We start from the raw sequence: 22,748 nt of genomic DNA, 5'->3' as shown, positions 1-22,748 counted from the left end.
TCTGTCATTCTTGAGTTGCTATTTCTGAGAGCTTTCTTCACTAAATTCTGTTTGAGAATTCTGAGATAGACACAAAAATATTTGTCCTTGTATTAAGGCTACACTTCTCAAACAGGACCAATAACCAATACAGTGCATATCCAAACTGTACACCAGACAAATGTAACCACACTTAAATTATTAACTGCCATGATTTCATTGTGACCTACTGCAAGGTAGTTATTGAGTAACAAAGAGTTGACCTGAGAACCAGATCCAGTCCACATTTCAGGAATTCAAGGGCTAACTGTTGAAGATATCTTTTTGTGTAGTCAATGTTACTTTAATGTTTCAGAATTTATGAAGGAGCATTTTGTTCTTTTTAAGTTGTGAAAGTTCCTGACAATCTTCTTTTGCTTAATGGCCCTGCATATTTTCTTGGAAGATGTTAGAAGAATGTGTGGTTATGCAGATGCCCAATAACCTTCTTTTAATATTTTTGAAAAGCTTCCAAGGCATCAAATCAATTCTGTTTCAATATAAATATCTTTTATTCTTGATTTCCCAGTGACAATTCTTTTCAAAAGAACACCAGACAATGTTTGCTCCTTGAATGTTTATGAAACATATTCACTCAATTAAATGGGTCCCACCATTCACCAGGAAAATATTTAATTAATCTGGAATGCTCTCAGCCCAGAAGCTGTGACCTGGAAAATGGGCAGATGCTGCAGATACAGCCCCTCCGTGTAGTACAGCCATACTGGGTCACAGAATTTTTACTCATGGTAGGACTAAGTTTTCATTTATCTTATGTGCATATTGATTATGTAATTATTATATGCACAATTATAAGGTCCTTTTCCCTTAGGACGCTGTACATTTGAAGGACAATGTTGACTGAGGGGTCATATTTAGTTGATAGCCATGCCTCCTGTGTAGCATGCCAAATGTAGGCATTTCTGTGATTCTTCTCTAACCCCACTGTGTCCACAATAAGCAAAATAAATGTCTCAGCATTTATGCTGAGTTTGAGCAACAGAGAAATAGAATTACCACACATTTTCAATTAGGGAGCTAATGTGGGGAGAGAGATCAGAAATCTTTCAAACTAGAGGGTAAAACTAGCTCAATTATTTAATTACTTACTTAGGATGACAAAGGAGCACCATAACAAAAAGTAAGCAGATTCTAATTTCCAGCAATAACTTAGAAGAATGTATTCAATAAAAATTATTTTCTTTGCTCTGATTAAACTTTTTCACCAATATTCCAAAAACAGTCAACAAGACAAAAATCTTGTAGACATAATGTGGTAGTTAGCAGCAACCAGAAGAAATTCTTGATGTTAAAATGTGTTGGCAACCTTCAATCATTCCCATTTCTACCAGTAGCGTGCCTGCAGACAGTGGAGCTCTGGTTCAGATGTACAATCCTAATATATGCTTTTATTTAAGGACACTATACTCAATGAGATTGCTGAAAATGAGACATGACACACAAATCAAAAAATAAAAATTTTCAAAAAGTGGTACTGTCTGCCTGCTCCACATCTGACATTGAAGATAGATCTAATATGAAGGGTAACATAAACTCTCTAGATGTGCCATATAAAAAGAACCCTCAGAAGATAATATTCCAAAAATCATGTTAGGCCTCTCAAAGACTAAATAATTAATCTATCTGATTAACTTTCTGGTATTCTTGCCATCCTCCATAGGCAAGCCAGCAACTCGTAGTCTGAGTTATGAAAGCTGGGCAGCCAGTTGTAGGAAGCCATTAAATATTAATGTTTGAAACATACTTGTTTTGTTCTTTCTTCTTTTATTATTTGTGGTTTTTTAACAAGCTGCTAATCATTTGAGCTATTGCTCCTTATAGGACCTTTGTATTTTCATAGACCTAAAGAAATTTAAAATATTTGAAATCTGTGTACCTTCTTAATCTTCAGTGCCAGGAGCATCTGTCCTGTCATCTTATGCTGGACTCATTGAGGTGACTGGCTGAGGTTCTCCAGTGACTGTGCTCATCCATTGACCATAATTATCTAGTGCTGGAGGTTACCAAGGATTTTCCTTAGTAGCACTGTGTTTGGCACAATATTCAACACTTTCTGTATTTTACAATGCAATATTTCAATGTTCAATACAAATATCTTGTATTCACAGCCAGTCTAACAGGTACACTATAAATATGTATATATATTAGTGTCTGTAGAGCACTTATATCTGAAAATGTGTATTTTGAACATATTAAGCTTCACAGGTAGAATAAGTAGAATAAATAAAGCCTCTTCTTTTTTTCTTAGTTGATGATACCAAAGTACTTAGACCCAGGAATAATTGCTGCAGGTATGGGTAGGAGCTGGCAGATAGAAGGGAAGGAGACGTAGGACTGGGAAGAGGTCACCTGTGGGAAAACCTGGACAATGCATTTAATCCCTGTGCTCCATGGATACGAATTGCCGCCATGGTTTGCCTGATGCATTAATGAGCACGGATTTTGGGGGTGCCCGGGGATGTTTGCAATTGTATTTCTGAGGCAGGTGGCACTAGATGGCACCATCTCCAGGGCTTTCACAGCGTGCTGGGGGCGAGCAGCAGGCAGTCACTCTGCCTGTTTGGTGGTGATAGTGGGTGGGTGGCAAAGCAAGGGCTTAAAAGGCAAGGGAACTGGTTTTCTTACGCTTGCTAATACGGCAGGATTATTTATGGAGGCACAGCCACTGCCTGAAGCCAGGAGCTGCTGTCAACTGAGCTCATGGAACACCAGCTTGGCTGTGATTTGATCATGCCCACCTCTGTTCCGAGGGTGGGAAATAATATGGATAAATATATGACAGTTTTACACATGTGATTTGAGGAGTTATGCAGGGAGAATCCGTCTTGTTTCCCCTCTAAAGAGAAGCTGATTCACACGCCCTAGAAATTGATGATGATGCTTAGCAGAGGGACAGCAGTATCTTAGTGCATGTGTGTCATGTAGAGGAGATAATTATGTGATTAATTGCATTGCCATATGAGAAACCAATCTGTGCACTAGAATCTATGCTGTAATCCATCACAAACAAAACTTATTTTGACAAAGAGAAAGCCTAAAATATTCCTCTTGGTATGTTATGATAAGGGTTTTTTTTCCTTCAAATATTAATTTTCTGCCAATCTCCCTTAACAATTTTATTTTCTTTTATAAAATTATCTTTTATGGAGTAAGTCAGCATTCAATATCAGTTTGATATTTTGTGACTTTTTATATTAGCAAAAAGATGTTTTTACCCCCAAATTTGAGTTTTTAGGATGGAATACACAGCTCTCATTTTAAGCCCTAAGACAAGCTCTTTGAAGTGACACATTACATTCTATTAAGCATTTTCATGTAATTTGTTGAGATACTTGTATTTTGTTCTGGAATAAGAACACATCTGTGATACGTCTTAGAGTTACATGGTGTAAAAATTGCTGTAAAGCTTTTGTAACTTTTTAAAAATTCCTTCTTTTGTTCTTAATAACTTCAGAATAAATTTACTGAGATAGAGTAGTGCAAAAGCTTTTCTATTACGGATTTTTTTTTTTAATGTCTGCATTATCACTATTATAAACCAGATAGGAATTTATCTTCATAATTTAAAAAGTTGAAAATGTTTTCATATTTACTACACAGCATAGATGTAGTAAAATACGGTGGGTTTATACACTCTCTTTGGAGGTTTGTTATGTAGAATTTTTTACAGCTTTAGAGTTTCTGGCTTCAGGATACTTATTATTAAAACAGATTCCTTAGAAGTCTGTGCTTCAGAATTATCACTCTGAATTCTTGCTTGTCAATCTGGGGCCACAGCTCTGACAGAGACAAGAAGCTAAATCTTTGCTTTAGAAAAGGACTATTCAAACTGAGCTTATAATATATTTTTTGGTAAATCTAAAATGACACAGCATCTGGGAAAGGGAAAAAGGCATAATGTCTGTGGCCTGGGATAGAGAAAATGACGAACACTGTAATCTCTGCTGTGTTTTGCCTTATGTACATTCTGTGTTGGGAGTCTTGCCTCTCATGCAGATCAAAGAAAGATGCAAAGGTCAAATCCAGCTGAAATCCCTGCTAGTGCACTGAGGTGTTTGCTGAAAGCAGCAGGCAAGGACAGGCTAAGCAGGCAACAAACTGGAACTCTGTGGGAGCTTGCTGTTTCTCCCTGAGTTTGGGAGAATTCCAGTATTTGTTAATCCAGAGCTGCGTGAGGACAGCTTTAAAAATTTACGTTACCTCACAATTTCCACCAAGAAAAAGGGGACAATTTTTCTCTAATCCCTAATCATATAGATCTGCTGAGGTTTCACTGCTTCTACAATTTCCTGAAGACACTGTTTTCTCTTTTATTGACCCTCTAAAGTAGTATTCTGTTGGTTCAATAAATGACAAGCAAAATTCAGTTTCTATATATTATAGATATTTTCAAGTGCCTGCAGCTACACAAGCTAATCACAGTGGGTTACTTCTGGTTTTCACTCCTGGTGCAATATATCTGTCATATATCTTCCTTTTTTTTTCCATTTCACTCGCTTTTGCATTTGCATACACATAAAAAATCCAATCCAATCAATCTTTATCTTAAACAATAACACTAAAATTATTCTTATACTAGGAACATGGATGAAAGTGCCTCCAGCTCCTGGTAACTGAAAGCTTTCCCCATTAGCAGAGACACAGAACAAAAGTGATCATGAGTACAAGGGAAGCACTCAGGGCACCATAACTTGAAGAGAAGACATTTGGGCTCCCATCACTACTTCGCTTAACAATTAACACAAAACCCATTGTGGGCTTAGATCATATGGCCAGAGTCCTGTGACAGGCCCTGCTACTGGTTGAACTGCAGGAATGTCATGCAAATGCAAGGTAATTGCTAACTATGCTGCCTACTTTCCCTACTACCCTTCTTGGCAGAAACTGCATTGCATAAAAGGTGGTTAGAGCATTTTTCTGGCAGCTGGGAATGATCAGGTCATGTATTTTTTACAGAAAGGACCAGCAAAATCTGTGGAAGCTTAAAAAAAGAGTTCAAGTCATGATCACATTGGATTTGTTATCTTACCTCTGTGTCTGTCATTGATGAAAACATGTTGAGGATAATGAATTTGGTTCTGGAAAATGTAGTGGAAAGAGGGCATTGAACTTGTCAGTCTTTAAAAAATAGCTAGGAAAAATCAGCAAGTTTCTTTTTAGTGAAAAAACTTTGGGTACTCAAACTTTTTTAAGATCAAGTTATAACTTCATCTGTGTAAAAATCAACCTGATGAATAACATTTACTTAGATGGATTTTTGTTCAATCCAGTCCTAGGGTCTAGGGTTAAAGTGAAATAAAATCCAAAATTTGGAATTTGAAGCTGGATCGAGTGACTATGCAATTAACCCAACTGTTTGCCAAGGGGTACAGTGGATTCTTTATCCTGTTAAATCAAGATTGAATACAGCACCACTTTTTCTGCCACACTTGCATAAACTGCAGACAAGACCTGCTCTGCCAGTCTGGAGCAAGGTGGGGTGCTGCTGACCATGAGGGTGGGAAATGGAACCACAACTCATCTCCAGGTCTTCCCTCTGCTGGTTTGGGTGATGAGAGAGAGGAGGCAATGGTAGTGAAGATCTGAAGTGATGACTCAGAGACCCAACTAATATTACACATTCTGTGACTATATCAACCAATAATCGATTTGATATTGTTTGATTTTTTTTGTTTGTTGTTTTGGGGCTTGGTTGGTTTTTTCCATAGAATCACAACTAATAAAGTACATTTTGGTAGCTTAAATTTGACACATTATGATGTCTTAAATTCAACTGATTTTTGATTCTCTTAATAGAGACCAAAAATGGGACCAGATTAGCCAGGGGCTATAGTATCATTATGTTTATTCCTTTTGGCATTCCCCTATAATGCTAACTACATCTGTACTGCTGAATGCTTCTGCTCCAGGGCCCAGTGGTAAATTGCATTCCCAAATTATTACCTTCCAAGGCAAACTGGGTACAAATGCATTGCATAACACTAAATCTGTCATCTTGATTATTTTTCTGTGGTTTTTCAGTTCAAAGCAACAGTTGTCCTGCCAGAGATCTGTCACAATACACCAGAGAGTCCTAGAGCATGCTGCTGAGAAAATTCCAGGTTGGTGGAATATGCCACCTGGAAGTAGCATAGCCAAGTAGGACAGTGATTAGAAGGTTATGTTGGCTTGAGGGAACCAAAAGTAATATGATTTGGTCTGTGCTTTTTGGGAGCAGACAAGGTGTCCCAAGAACTGCATTTGAATTCTGTGAAATTAGGTTTATGTAGTGTGAGTAGTAGGGTGCAAAAATGAAGTAGGAGCTGAGGCCTTTCCCTTAGGGAATATTCAGGAAATAGATTTCAGGAGAGTGGGTCTTCTGTCACTGAAGCTCTTCCCTTTTGCAGTAATAACTGAAATATTAAGTATTCATCAGATCCAAGATGTTAGCAAGATGGTTTCACACATCCATTTTGGCTTCTGTATACATCAGTTTACACAACTGATCATTTGTCTGTCTCTTCCATCACCTCTTTCTTTTTTTCACCAGCTCAGTGATTCATGTCTGAAAATCCTCTAAATTTTGGTAGTCCATTTTTGAATACTTAATATTTGACTGTTTGTATCTCACTGGATATATTCTGTAACTGCAGCAAGAGTTTGTAACATTGGTGTCAATAAACAGAAACATTTCAAAGGGAATCATAAAAAAAATAACCCAAATATTATCTCTGCCTAGAAACCTTGTCTTGCTGATGCCCTTACCCCTGTGACAATACTGTCAGAGAAAATTATAATATCTGCAAATAAACAGTTTCATGGAGCTATTCACTGTTGCTAACTGAGATCAAAGTTTCTTAAAGCCCATGATCTAATTTCTTCTACCAGGCTAGTTTCTGCTTTTAGTTTCTTTAGTTGGTGAAAAGTTGTCAAGAAAAAAGCCCAGAAAATTACACATGTGGCAGTAGTTACAGTGAGGCAGATATAATAATTTTAAGCACTTCAGAAATAAATTCTTGGAGGAAATGATCAGCTATTTCATCCACAGATTCATTCCGTGAGTAAATCAAAAGGCACTTGATAACCCTCTCTTTATGTGATTCTCAGATATTTGACTTAATAGTTTTCTCACTCTAAAATTAATCAAGTCAATGAAATAAATCACAAAACACCATAGACTTCAACATACATATTACTTGTTAGATTAAGCTTTCCTGTCTATTACCATGTCTCAGAATGGGCTTGCCTAATACTCTTTGAATCAGGATTCGGGCTGGAATAAGGAACAGTAGAGGGAAATAGCATAAGAACAGGGAATAGGTACCAATTTTCTAGTATATGATATATGTGTTCAAATAACATTCCTGCACAGGAACTATGGGATCTTGGTTAGTTGCCATGTTTATTATGACTCATAAACAAATGTGGGAATATACACTCAGCAAGAGCTCAATGAGACCTAGAGGAAATTATTAATCTCTCTAAATTGCCTAATCTGAAAAAAAGTAAAAGAAAATTTAATAGGAACACTTTTCAGCCTTCTGTTTTTAAAATTCTGACTTGGCTGGAATAATTCTAAAAAACTTTAATAACTTGTTTTTAATCTGGCATGTTTACCTGGTAACACAAGCAGATGGAGACATGTCTGAACATCTTCCACAACTTTTGGTTTTCCCACTGGACTTATCTTAGATCTGATTATTTTTGTCAATCTTCTCTGGGATTATCTCAAACTGAGGTTTGTCTTTCTTTAATTTAGGTACCCTAAAGTGAACACCTTACACTTTTACCAATGCCGAGAAAGTGGAAAGGCTTCTTTCAAAGTACAGATAGTAGTGGGAATTTCAAAACACAACCATCTGTATTTATCAATAAATTTTTCTTTAATGGAGAGGTCTCAGGGAATGAAACACAAAGATGTAACACTTATCAGTCTGTGTTTTATGTATGTCCCCACTAGGGTAGGGTCACTAACTGGTCAACAATCTCTATCCTTTCTCCCCCGGGTACTAACCCAGTGCAGGTTTTGGATGATACAAGGTGGTTACAGTTGTATCTAATCCTGACATAATATTTTGCACAGCTGAAGTCACAAAATTTTTATTACTTGTGTGAGTTGCTTTCCCCACTCAACAGGCATTCTGCAGCTGCTTACCTGGGCTCTTTCTATGGTAAATGGGGAGTAACAGACATTTCCAGTCCACCAACTACAGTAGGACCCTAGATACCTAGTCTATGCCTAGATCCGAGAAGGCTTAAGTTAGGTGAGATGAATCATTCCTGGTGGCTGCAGAAACAGATGAGTCTATACCAGCAATAAACATTTTGACCTTCTCTTGCAGTTTGACAGTCTTGGCACAGCATGAAGTGGGCAGTGCCGAGTTAGCTGCTCTCCTTGGAGGGGTGATCTTGTGTGGTAGCTCCAGGCTCCAGCTGGGTAGATAACTAGATGGAAATCTCACACTTCCTCTCCCTTTGCTAACCAAAAAAAAGTAATCCTTGTTCTTTGCTTTGTGGAAGGGAAAAGTCTTGCTCCACATAATTTGCAAATCCTGCCCAAGAAAGGAGAGCAGACTGTGGATAGGCTAGAGAGACTATCATAGAGAGACTGAGGGTAAAACAGGAATATTTTAGGGGTGATGCTATTGTAATCTTGAGAGCAGACAGTAACGTAGTAAAACTCCACAGAGGCTGGCTCCAGACTGGCAAACACTGCAGTACAGGAGCAGAGTGTGGTAGTACTGTGGCCATGCAGGCAGATGCTGACCAGCAGTGGCCTGCACTCAAAACCAGTGCTGAAGATAAATCCTTGCACCTACTGCCAAAGTTGAGTGTGGGCCCATTTGGGATGGAAAGAGTTGAAGGCCCTCCAGAAGGAGCTGGTCAGAGCCAGTCACATACCAAGGAACTAGTGCTGCATGATGCTGGACAGTCAAATCTAAATATGCCGGCAATAGATCTTTAAGCTCCATACCAACCTAAGCCTTTCTATGATTCTGTGGTTCTATACAGCAGAGCTCCCTGTTGCAGAGTGCTTGCACAGCCTGGGTGCCAGACAGAGGCTGCCCCTGCCAGCACCTGTACTCTGACCAAACTGCCTTTCATAGCACTGACTTTAGTTTAATGTTGTTATAGAATAGCCAGCACTAACTACTAAGCACTGTGCTGTAAGAGCTTCCCTGCAAAACACAGCCAGCTCTTGTGGAGGTCTCATAAAGCAACAATTTCCCACATATTGCTTGATATTCATAATTACAGATGTTTCCTGGGGAAGGGCTATCAATGGACTGGAGAACTCAAACATCTATAAAGAACCTGTTGCTTGATAAAACCCAAACCTCTGAAACGGTCTGGGCTATTATGTGGATGTGTGGACCACTGGTAGTGGACCTGCAGTCATATTCCTACTGAACCATAGAATCATAGAATATCTCAGACTGGAATGGATCTGTAAGCATCATCAAGCCCAATGCAGGACTACCTAAAACTAAATCATATGACTAAGGGTGTCATCCAGAAGCTCCTTGACCTCTGACAGGTGTGGTGCCCTGACCACTTCCTAGAGGATCCTGTTCCAGTGAGCACCCTCAGTGAAGAAGTGAATTTTGAGTCTAGAGAAGGGCGATGGAGCTGATAAAGCCTCTAGAAGGAAAGTTCTGCAAGGAGCAGCTGAGGGAGCTGGAGTTTAGCCTGGAGAAAAGGAAGTTCAGGGATGACCTTATTGCTCTCTACAAGCTCCTGAGAGCGTAGTCTGGTGGGGGTTAGCCTCTACTCCCAAGCAACCAGTGACAGGACAAGAGGAAACAGTCAACTACTCCAGGGATCATTTAAGAATGGGTTGGATATTAAGAGGATTTTCTCCACAGAAAGAGTGATTAAACATTGGAATAGACTGCCCAGGGAGGTGGTGGAGTCCCCATCCCTGGAACTGTTCAATGAGAGATTGGACATGGCACTTAGTGCTTTGGTCTAGTCAACCTGAGGGTGTTTGGTCACAGGTTGGAGACAATGACCTCTGAGGTCTTTTCTAACTTAATTGATTTTCTAGTTCTGTGAATGTACTAGTGGAGTTAGTGGCACTTGCTGTGTCACATCTTATAACTTGCTCATCTGTAAAATTGCTGTGATTTCTGGCTACTGGGGACTATCCTGAACAAGATGTTTTCTCCTATGTCATATTCTCAGATCTCACCCCTTCCTGCAGAGTATTTGAATGAAGTAGCAGCTGAGGTTATACCACTGATGTTAAAAATAATTTTATGTTTCTTTCTGGAAAATAAACTGTTTCTCATAAAGAAATGGTAGCTTCTAAGACTTTAAGATTTGGGGAAAAAAAAAAAAAGGATTTTTTCTAGACAGTTGTTTCTCTACCTCTATTTACTGTACCAATTTTGCTTAGATATGATAATTTTTTGTATTTTCAACTAAATAACTTAGAATCATACGTTTTATTGATCAAATTTTATGAACAAGTAGGTGAGAGCATACTACATCAGCAAAGCAAACGCGTACTGCCTTTGAAATAAACTGAAACCACTGTAGGCTTCTTACTTAGCATTCAGTAGCAAAACCCATTCAATCCTGTTGTCAGTCTGCTCTTTCTGCTGCCAGCAGTGGTAACAGTTCACTTTGATTGAAAGATCCAGCTGCCAGCCTAATAATAGAGCTTGGCCTGGAAACTGGAGCCGTTCTCTACCTGGAGACTGATGGCCGGCTGCTGAGATGATTTAGGGACTCGGTGCCGTATCCTCACTGTGGATGCCTGCTCCATGTGATGCAGCTGCCCAGGCCTGAGGCTGGTAGCTGACACATCCAGGGAACACCACAGTGCTTACTTCTAAAAGAGTTTAGATTTATTCTCACAGTGATATTCCCCAGGAGCATAAAACACAGCAAGGGCGGGTACTAACCAGTGACTTCCTCACAGTCTTGTACAGGAACTCTACACTAATAGTTAAACAGATTTTGGTTTTTATCTCTCCATCTGTAGCAACCTAAGGCGGTGGGAACATTCATGCCTGTATCAAGGATGCAGCTACCTGCCCCAGTTCCTCCCTTCCACCTATGAGCCAAAAAGGCCCCTGGCTCCTTGTGGCACAGCTCTTCTCTGGATTCCTGGTGTTTGATAATGTCCTACAGGCTGCACATAAGATCATCCATCCCAATAAACTGTAAGTGTAAGCCCTCACTTGGAGATTTATTGGGAATTGCCTACTTGCTCCTGGCACTTTTCTCACTTACTTTCCAGTCACTCACCATTTGGGATCTTAGTAACTTTCTCCTCTGCTGTCCTCTCCTGTTTCCCCTCAGCTAACATCAATGTTTCTTCTGCCAGCTCCTCCTTCCCATAGCAGTGACAGTTTACATCCCAGACAGCAAATTTTTTACTTTCTTTTCCCAGCCTTTAAAAGAAGCCTCGGTTAAATGAAACAAAGAATTCTCTCACCATCAGCTACAATGAGAACACAAACTGCCTCACCCAAACAGTACCACACAAAAAACAGAAGAATACTATTTTTTTTTTCTTTACCATAGAGAGTTTCAAGGGGACTTGGTGAAGTGGGAAGTCAGCCAAAAGTCTGTGTTTTCTTGTCTACCCTTTTTTTTTACATCTTTTCAGCAGAATTGGAGTTAACTGTTATAGAAAGTTTCTTCAATTCAGTATTCCCAACTCTAGGTTCAGGAGAACTATGTGGAGGCCAGAGGAAACTTCCAGCAAAACTCCATCACTTGATATTATGACTATTTGTTCTTTTTGCTAATTTCCACTAAGGCAAAATACAACCCAGAACCCAATCTAAATTCAAAATGTCTTTATGCATAGGGTGAAAGAAGGCACAGCAGGAAGCTCTGTGTCTAAAATTTTATACCAGCCCTTGCTTTCAAGGTACCACAAACAGATCTGTAGCCACCACATACCTCCCTTTCTCCTTAGATGACTATGGGCAGTGACAATGTGGTTTGGAACCTGCCAAAGGTCCTTTTGCTTCAGTTTTGCCTCTGGGCTGGTTTGAGAGAAGGCTGATTCCCTACTCCAGCTAATTAACTCCCAGCTAACCATCAGAGCTCCCTGCAATAAAGCCCCACAGCAGGGGAGCAAAGGCAAATCTTGTGGACCCTTGGGAACAAAAACAGTGACTGCATTGGCAGTGGATGTAAAATAACACCTATTTTGTTTTACATCCCACACTGCTACAGCTGTTTATCCTTGCTAGGAAAAGAAAAGATAGATTTATATAAATAAATAAATAATACATGCTTCTTACAGCTAATTATTTTTTACAGCTCTATTTCTTTTTCTACTATGGTAAGGGTTGTGATACAGGCATTATGTAAGCTATTTCAGTACCTCATCTCTGTTCTCTAATCTTCAACGTATACTGTCTCCTCACCACAAAAGGAGTATAATTTAAAATTATAACAGATATTTTATTGATGTGTTCTGTTCTGTGTGGAGTAGTTCAAGATTAAAAACTAAAAGAGATTTGATTGGAGAAAATTCAGTTGAAGAGACTGAAAGCTCCCCTGGCCTAGGTCATGGCCCGCAAGCACATTTGATTACACCAAAAGAATTCCTGGAAATGTTTGTTCAACCTAGTTGTTTAAAAAAATGGGGGATTGCAATTCTACAACTTCCCTAGGCTGTGCACATCAGCACTTCATCATCCCTATGATAAGAAACTCCTCTTTCAAGGTCAGAACTACATTTCTCTTTACTGCAATTACTCCCTTTATTTTCAGCACACACAGGGAATAATTTACAACTGCTCGTTCTACAAAATCTACTTGAAGACCATTATTATGCCTTTTGATCTTTTCCAGACCAAACGATTTCTTCCAATCTTTCCTCACAAGACTTGTCTCTTAATCCAGCAATCTTTTTTCTTTTTCTCACTCCATTTCTTTCTCTATCTCTTACAGGTGGTCTGAATCATTCTCAGAACCAACTCAGCTCAACAAAAATTGTAATTCAGGTCTCAATTTATAAGTACAGTCCAAGGTCAGTCACATATATTTATTTGCTGTAAAGTATGTCTTCACAAGTGAAGAGAGTGTCTTCACTCTCATAGTCTATGGCAATCCAACTAATCTAGTGGAGTCTATAGATTATTCAGATTATCCTGAAATTGACTGATTCAGCCATCTAAACAGCTCTGAAGACTCCACTGGGCCCAGTACCCTTTATTAGACATGGAAAACTAGTGCTTTTTGAGATGCTTTTGGGTATCCTACCCAGCATCCAGCTATTGATCCAGAAGGACACAGTGTCCTATAGCCTCCATGTCACAACACCAGGCCCACATCTAAGATGCCCTGTGGCATCTCAGTGTGTAGAGATAACCTCAGGTGTTTATATTTTGGCAGCCAATCTGAGCCCACAGCTGCCATGTAGATTACACTGCAAGGTCAAGGTCAGGTACAAATTCAGAGCTTTACTGTCTGACTTGTCTAACAGAGTTAGACACGACAACAGGAGTTGTGCACAGACTCTCTGATGAGAAATACTACACATCCCATGATAAAAGGATGGTGATAACTTATTTGTATATGGAAAAAAAAATGGTAATGTCCACAAGTAGTCAATCTTATCAGCAAAGAATGTTCTGGGCTTTTTTTCATTCTGGGTATTATATCCCAAAGCTGACATTCTGGGACAACACTTGCTGCAAGCAGAAAAGGATTCTAGAATAAAAAATTACTATTATTGTTCTAAACTAAGGATGAGAAGATGTTTGCTGGTGCAAACAAATGTAGTATTCATCTTTCAGCTTAAAAGATTTTGGCTATTGTGACAGCTAAACCACCCTCCTCTTCCTGCTGCACAAATACATATATGAATTAAATGATTGCTTGCAGCTTCTGTGTTTACACTTTAAAAATTTCATGTGGAAAAATGGATGACCTTTCAAAGTTCCATTCAATCTGGAAAAATTAATTTCTCCAGGGATGGAAAGTGGTATTTAGAGGATCATTTCAGCTCACGGTGTACTTGACATAATGAATGAATGAAAGCTATTGATCAATTTAAAATAATTTTCATAAAATCATGGAATGGTTTAGGTTGGAAGAAACCTTAAAGATGCCCTGCTGTGGGTAGGGGCACCTTCCACTTAATCAGGTTGCTCAGAGTCTTGTCCAGCCTGGCCTAAACACTTCCAGGGATGAGATAGCCACAATTTCCCTGAGTAACCTGTTCCAGTGCTTCAGCACTCTCTAATATTTTTTTCCTAATATCTAATGTGAGCCTACTCTCTTTCATTTTAAACCCCTGTCCCCTGTCATATCATCCTCTGCCCATAGGAAATGTTCCTCTCCCTTCTTTTTAATAAGCCCTCTTTAGGGCTCAACAAAAATCTGCAGATCCCCTCTAAAACTGATGTAGATACTGTGATATGTGGCATGCCAAGGGTAGGAGACAACAAAGATGACTCAGTAAGCAATCTCTTGTTTGATAATCTGGGTGAAGATTCCTGCATTACTAATAAAGTATCAACCCTTCCGCTTAAATTTAATTTTTCTAACCTCCTCTGAATATTTTCTTGAGGCAATTTTGATGGGATTAATTGTTTTCCAGGAAGGTGATGCTCTATTGCAGGACCAGAGATTTGCAGCCAGCATAAAGTAACTGGATAATCCCTGCAAGAGCCCAGCCCCTCACCAGTCTCATTTTATCTCTCCTCCACAGGTTGTTGCAAGAGGTTTGTTTTCTTGTTTTATCTCCTCCTTACCTGGGAAGAGTTAGTCTTATGTCTGCTCGCCCTCCTGAACATTTGCAGTATTTGCAGCTAACCAGGCAATTTGAATCAGTATCATTTTTAATTCACCTTAAACAACTTATTTCAAAACACAACAAAACAAAAATGTGCCAAGCTGTTCTGCCAGTAGTATTCTGTACTGACATTTTTGCTGATGCTGAAAAATCAGACAAAAAGGGTAGGACATTGAGTTGTGTGTAAACTTTTGCTGAACTAAAAAAGCTTTTTCTATCCCCTAGTAAACCAATCAATTAAAATTCAGCTCCATGTCCCAGAATATCAATGTGCAGTTTTGAGTCCTCAGCTGTCTGATAACATTTTTTTCCTGATACACTGTGTAATACTGTTGGTCAGTTCCCAGAAGAAATTGGATGTGAAAATGCCCTGTGAGACTTATCATATTCCTAAGCATGTTCTCCCAAGGCACACGTAGCTTTGAACAATGTTTCAATTAAAACTCCCTTTTTACAAATAAATAACTAGTACTTAGTGGTGTAGTGGTTAATTTTGTAAGCTTTAGAACAAGGCTGCAGCTTTTCTACCAGCACTGTTTTTCTTGCATTTATAACTGAATTTAGCGCAATAAATGTATTAAATTGCTAACCTGAGCTACTAAACTTGGCATTTGTAAGTGAAGACTGTTCCCATCCTTTTGCCCTTCTTTTCAGAAGCATATTAGCTATCCTTTAACAAAGTGAGGGAAATGACCTAAATTAGAAACTACCAGATTAAACAGACATGTTTCTGCTTTAATTTGGTGTTATAATTAGTTTCTCTTTTCCTCCTTTTTTCTGCCCACTCCCTCCCTCAAAATGCTCAAATGTTTATCCTCAGTGTGCTGGAATTCAATACATTAAAATATTGAATCTACTCTTGTTTGTCTGATGTTGATACTTTGTTGTTCTGATACTGCTGCTGTATGTTAAACAGTTTAGACAATGTTTTACTAATTATTACTTGAAGGCCACAATGGAAATTCATGGCCATGCAACAGGTTTCCTGGAGCCTGAAGTAAGAGGCAGCATCAGCAGTCCCTGCTACGACCCTTGCAAGGAGTGATATGGGTCCTCCTGAACCAGCTTTAGAGTTCAACAGAGATGTCAGCAGAAGGGCCAAAAAAACATCTAGTTTGGGCTAGAGCCTCAGGTACCTCAAAAACTAGTTCCTCAAGATAATGGAGAAGATCTAGATTTAGCTAAACCAGCCTGTAAGACTTCAATAAGAAAGGGCTCCTGTTCTTTAAGTGGCAAGTCAAGGACTGCTTTCATCTTAGTTCATCTGAGGGTTCAAACATATGTAAAGGCTTTCAGGGTTTTGCATTATGGAGTAAACATGTCAAATTGTTTAAGATTATTACTTGTACTTAAAAAGAAATATTTCATATGCTTCAGCTGAGAACAGGATTTTCTCTTTCTAAGTGTCCCAGGTTTGGCTTGGATAGTCAAATTTCTTCTTACGAGCTAGTACAGTGCTCTGGTTTGGATTTTTGATGAGAATTATGATAACATACTGATGTTTCAGTTGTTGCTGAGTGATGTTTATTCTTAAATCAAAAGCTTTTCAGCCCTCCATGCTCTGCCCATTGAGCAGGCACACAAGAAGCTATGAGGGAGCTCCACCAGGACATCTGACCAAACTAGCCAAAGGGATGTTCCATAACACAGAAAGTCATGCTCAGTGAATAAAATGCAGGGAGTTGTCTGGGAGGCGCCAATCACTGCTCCAGGATAGGGTGGGCACAGGTCAGTAAGTACTGAGCAATTGTATTTTAGGGTTTTAGTTTTATCTCTTGCTCCTTCCTTTATGTCATAATTATCTTTATAATAGTATTTCCTTTTTTTTTTTTTAAGTATTAAAAGGTTCTCATCTCAACCCACAAGTTTGACAATTTTTCTGAGTCTCTTCCCCATCCCACTGGGAAGGAAAGGGAGTGAGCAGCTGCTTTGCCAGCTTAGTTGCCAGCTGGGGTTAAACCACAATTCAAAGTAATAATAAGTACCAGCCAAAGAGTGTAAGATGCAGTGAGTGATCTTCTGCTCTTCCTTACCAAGCACTGGTGAAAAGTGCCATAGAATTGTCCATTGTGATAATCACTGTTATTAAAATTGAATTAAATTTAGATGGGGGACTTAGTATTTGAAGCAAAACTAAAATGGCTAACTAAAATAACCTTTTGTTATTCTCCAAAGCATTTCTAACTCCATCTAAGCAAGATAGCAACATCTGAGGCTGTTAACTGTAGAAGAACATTTTATTTTTTGCTCAAGAATATTGCTTGCCATTTTGTGTAAAGAAAATAATTTTTTTACATTACTTCTAGGGTTTCCAATCACTGTGTAATCTTAAAAAAGTTCCCAGCAGTGTTCTGCAAAGGAACCCAAATGCCATTGCATATTCTGACTTGGAAGGGACCCACAAGCTTCACCAAGTCCAACTCCTGGCCCTGCAGAGGACCACTCCAAGAGTCTCACCATGTGCATGACAGCACTGTCCATATACCTCTTGAATTCTAGCAGCCTTGTTTCTATAACCACTTCTCTGGGAGTCTGTCCCAGTGCATGATCACCTTCCCAAATTATGAAGGAAACATAGAAGATTTATGTTGTGTGTTTAACAGAGAGTGAACTTTTCAAACTGCCATCAAATTTTTCAAAATATACTTAACAGAACTGATCTTAATTAAGTCACTAAAACTGCTCCCTTAATTTCTGCTAATTCTCAAGTCCATCTTCTCCTATCCACAACTTTTCTTGTCTTTTGGCTGAAGTCTCACTTTTGTAATCATTAGAAAAAATATTTACTAAGAAGATAATTTTCTTTGTGTGGGCAGACATCTGCTTCTAATTCAGCTTTCAAAAGCCTGACAGAGTCTCTATCTGCTTACAGTGATGTGACAGTTCTCATTTTACTGTGCTTTACAGAAAGAATATTTTCAAAATTTGGTACATTCAAATATATTGAAAATTATAGTTTTGTTATAGTTCCCAATGTGATTGCATCACAGCAATATTCCATCATGTTTTGGACACCTTTTTAGAGAGAAAAAGCAAGCTATTCTTACTGTGCCACGTGCTGTGTACTCACTTTTGTATTAGGAAAACATTCTAACATCTTAATATTATTAAAACTCATGCTATTATTTGGTACAGAGAGGTCACATATATACTAGCAGGAGTGTATATCTCAGCATAAAGTAAGGGAAAAAGAATACAGGCAGTATGCTATGGGTATAGTTACATATTCTCTGGAAACTCAAAGGGTTGTTTCCTACTCTCCAGATTGTATAATTATTGCTAATATTTAAAGAGTGACTACATAAATAAAGGTTTTCAGAAGCAGGAAAGAGGGTGTGAGCAAGTAAATGAAATCTTGGCATCTAACCAACAAAACAGAATTTTTCAAGCTTGGTTAGGGGAGTTTTCAAGAACTGCAGTACATTCAGGCAGAGGAGATTTCTTCAGGCTGGATGAGCAGTCTTTCAGCTAAGCAGTGTTGACATGTATATTGTGCCAACTTTGTAGTTAGGGAGAGTAATATAGCTTGCAGTGTCATAAGTTTGTTCATAAACAAAACATTTATGTAAAATAAATAAAAGCAGTTTAAGTAATATGGAAATAAGTTGGAATCTGAAGGAGCTAAGGAATCAGCTTTGTGATAAACATTGCCTTAAAGATGGTGTGCACTGTTTCAAAAAATTTATGCAAAATGCATAATCACAGCATTCTTTAATGTATAGTTCCCCTCCTTTCTTTACCAATAACCAAACAAGAAATTTTGCTTGGGTTTCTAAATAATTCTTCATCTTTATCTGAGTAGCCGGGTTTTGCTACTGTAACAGCTGTGGACAAAAACATTAACATTTTAATTATAAGGAAAAAGAAAACCCAGCTCTTCCATAAAGGATCAAAAGCAAAATGTAAATTATATTCAGTCTTCTCTAGGTCAATTCATATTCTGTTCTTATTTTAAAAGTTAACATAATTTCAATAGTTGCAGTCCAGGAAATTCCAATTTACATCACCATTGCATCAAATTTTTAGCCATTGATATTCTGATGGTCTTGAAAGATTGTATTTTCTGATAGTTTATTTTCATCACTTGCTTGCTGATTCAAACAGCATGAGCAATTTTGTTACTACTTGAAACTGGAATATAGGAAAATGTTACATTTACTTTAGTTTTAAGCATTATTTTCCTTCAGGGTGGCATAAGTCTTAAAGATGCCTATAAAAGTATTGGTTTTATTCTGATAAAAATGGGCTGAAGTTTAGAGCTCATGCTCATGGAGAATCTAAATCAATTCTCATTTACACTTTAGAGTATACAATGCAGTGCCAACTCTGAATATTGCTGGGAAACAAGGACCAAGTACTTGACTGCATTTGTAGTCATGCTGGGTCAACTAAAACAAATAAACAAGCCAACTTCACTATGAGAGTTATGGAGAAAACGCAGGAGTAGAATAATCAACTTTTGCTCTTTTAGCAGTTTAATGTAAAAATCAATACATGGAAGAAGAGTTTACGTCTGTTCCATTACCCACGGTAAAAATTTTAAATAAATGATGAATATCATTAAACCAGCATGTCCAATAGGGCATGATGGAAAATAATATTTTACTGACTCAGGCTGATGAATAGCTGATACATTGAAGTAGCAGGGAAGGTCATGCATTATATCTGCATGGTACTGTTTAGTCACAACCACTGCAGAGCATCCCACACAGTTTGCAATTACCAGGAAGCAGCAATGACCATGGATATCACCTATCCATGGTGAGGGAGTTAGACTCCATAATTTTTAATCTCCCTTCCAACCCAGACCATTCTATGATTTTATTATTCTATTTTTTTTTATTATTCTGTAACACCAGAATAGTATTGACTATGACAAGTTAATTTTTTTTTCTCAAAAGATGTTTATGTATGATTCTGTGAAACGCATTTAATATAAGAAGGGAGGAAAATATATAAATGTCTTATCAGACAAGAAAGTAATTCCCTGCTCTTTCTCTTTGAACACTGGATGTTATTTAATATCTAATAACTTTCTTGTAAGTCTCTAGGAAACTTTCAGATATTTAATGCTGTTTTATTTGGAGCAAACAGTCACAAAATGGTGAGAATTCCCCCTAGTTCTCTCATCCTTTGTGTGACTGTGAAATCTTGATTTAGTTACACACCCAACTATTCCACCAGGCTATTAAGTACTAAAGTACTCCAGCAAAACCTAGGAGAGATGGCACAATAGATCTCCCTACAGGACATTATTTCCATTAGGAGTAATATTCTGCGCTGCAGAAAAATGCGCTAATAGCACTGCATTATAATGTTAAAATGGGGTTACTGGTGCATGTCACCACTCAGCACAGTTCATTATCTTATGATTAAGTATGTATCAAGATAAGCAGAGATTTATAGATACTTTTCTAAACAGCTGGAGAACTTTTGAAGAGTAATGCAAAAATACTTTCAGATAAAGGGCTTTGCTTATCTTGTATTTTGTGTTTTCTTTCTGAAGCCCTACATACTAATTTTATTCTTATTTTAAGACTTGAATAACAATCAACATTTTCTACAAGATAACAAGGGAGTAGAACAAAATAATACTGAAGAAAAAGACATGTTAACATTTCATCCAAGGGAACATTACTCATTACCAGCTTCACAGCATTCAGAACTATTTTGACAGAAGTAATGTGTGCTCCCTCCTTTGTTTCATGCATGAATTAAAATTGTAATTAGTGCATCTGTAGAAAAATCACCACCTAATATACAAATGTCTGTCTATAGATAATTTTTCTCTCTCCCTTGCAGTTCACTTAATAGTCTCAATTCTTCTATGGTGTCAGGGAGACTACTGGAATTTCATTACAGCATCATCTCATTTCATTGTTTAAGTCTGTAGCTATTAGATAACAAAGTACAACATAAAATTTATTCTTGCAGCCACAGTGTAATTTGGAGAATTCTGCTTTGTCTGAAAATATTGGAGACCTCACCACTGTATTTTTTTTCTTTTTGAGAAAGTGCATTAAGATTTATTCCTGTAATGCAGGGTATATCCAGGGGAGTGAGTATATGCTTTCATTGGTCCTCCTGACTGGAGTAAGAGAGAAACCTACAAGTGAAAATACCAAAGGTGATTACACAAACATTCAGCTGTGTATTTACATATGCTGATGTTTATCACAATACCACCATGTACCTCCATTACCAAAGTGGCCTTAACATTTCAATATTTTGTTTTTCAGCAAGTCATCTTCCATAAAGGAAAAGGACTGGAAACAAGGCAGGTAGTAAGATGTTAAAAAAATCAGACAGTCATAAGAGGTTCTCTGGCTATATAGTATGTCCTACTGCTAGAAAAATTATAGAAACCGAGAAAATCTTATTCCATAATGAAGCAAATAATGTGGAGATGCAGTTGCCACTGGTTTCCTTAAGTGCTCAAAATACACTTAATGGTGAATAGCTTCTCTGCACTAAGGTATGTTTGTAAGATAACAACAAATTCTTAAGTATTACAACTTTTTAAATAAATAAGGAATAAGTTCTTCCTTTGGATAAGGAAGAACTCATACTCCTCTCCTTTTACTATTTATTGGTTGCCCTTTCCTTTTTCATTTTCTTCCTTCTTTTTTAATTTTTTTTCTTTTTTTCTTTTTCCTTTCAAGATGCAAAACAATAAAGCCCACTACATCTCTGTTTCAGTGACCTCAGCTGTCTAGAGATGGTTCTTGACTCCAACATTCTTACCTGTGGCTTCCTATATCTTTCAATCACCAGCAGATTAGTCTTCAATATTCTGAATATGGGGAATAAAAATGCAGATTTGAATGCACAGAAATGGAGGACTCAATAAAAAATACCAAATGTGCACAATTAAAATAAAATTATTAACCGCAGTCAAGGACTCATGAAATGCTAAAAATTTGCAATTGCAATGATATTAGTATTCCAGATTATTGGAAACTATTTTATTACATAACAATTTGAAATAAGACCAAAAAAGAAATAAAAAATTCACAGGCACATCTTTTAGTACCAAAGTACCATATCTATCTCAATCTACAGTTCTATACAAGTATCAGAGCAGTTTGCTGTATCTGGATGCTTCTTAAAAGTGCAAATATTTATAAGCATAACTCATCAGTTACCTGAAGAAAGGTCACTTTGATTAAACAATGGGGAAATTAACCCCAAAGCAATGAAGGCATAGATCCATATTTTTATGAACTTTTTTCCTAACACACCTAGGACTTCGCAAGAAAAGTTACTTGCCAAATGTAATTGTGCATTCAAATGCTTTATCTTCAGATCTTTCTGTGCCTGAATAAGAAATTGAACATGAGTTTTCTAAATCAGTTACATGACTGAGTAAAAGATCTGACTCCTTTTTTACCTTTCTTCCCTCCACATGGGGGTGGGAATGTTCACTTGCTCTGCATGCCCATAAATAGAATAAATGCTCCCAAATATTTCAGGGTAATTAAAAGTCATCTATGAACTAGGCATTATGACAAAACAAAAAGAAAGATGGACAGTATGCCACAAGTTTATTCTGATCATGCCCACTTTTCTCCAATTAAATAATAAAAAAGATTATTTAAAAAATAAAAGAGACTAAAATGAAAAGGTAAATTAGTGCCTGGAGGACACTTCAAAAGGAAAATAATTATGAATGCCATTTAGAATTCCCTGCCTGATTTATCTGCAATATTCATAAGTGTGTGTTTATCCAAAAGCTTTGTCTCAGATCAGGCAATTAATTAAACTAGAGACGATCTCAAGCAGGGAGAGATGAGAGTTGTTAATAGTGTGTAGCTGATAATCAAACTTGTCTCTGCTGTTTTTCTTGGGATGCATTCCTCTGTTTGCACTTCTGCAGCATGAGGAAGATGTGAGATCCATGGCTGAGCACTACACCCTGAAATATGCAGACACAACACTTCAGAACTGGGACAGTTACCAC

General features: G+C 37.8%; 1 long non-coding RNA gene across 7 annotated transcripts in view; it reads right to left on the bottom strand.

The window, feature by feature from the left end:
* The window catches only part of LOC146768668 (uncharacterized), an 89,429-nt gene that overhangs the window by 42,298 nt on the left and 24,383 nt on the right, over nucleotides 1–22,748 (bottom strand). For 6 of the 7 annotated variants that reach the window (XR_014958794.1, XR_014958796.1, XR_014958805.1 and 3 more), the window contains one exon: nucleotides 21,533–21,581. This is a non-coding gene — a long non-coding RNA (uncharacterized LOC146768668). Of the gene's footprint in view, nucleotides 1–9,457; nucleotides 20,895–21,532; nucleotides 21,582–22,748 lie in introns of those variants that run through there. The other variant, XR_014958808.1, reaches the window with a different exon arrangement.

This window comes from Lonchura striata, chromosome 1, assembly GCF_050655825.1.
Source record: "Lonchura striata isolate lonStrDom1 chromosome 1, ASM5065582v1, whole genome shotgun sequence".
NCBI lineage: Eukaryota > Metazoa > Chordata > Aves > Passeriformes > Estrildidae > Lonchura > Lonchura striata.
This window is presented reverse-complemented; position numbering and strand designations above follow the sequence as displayed.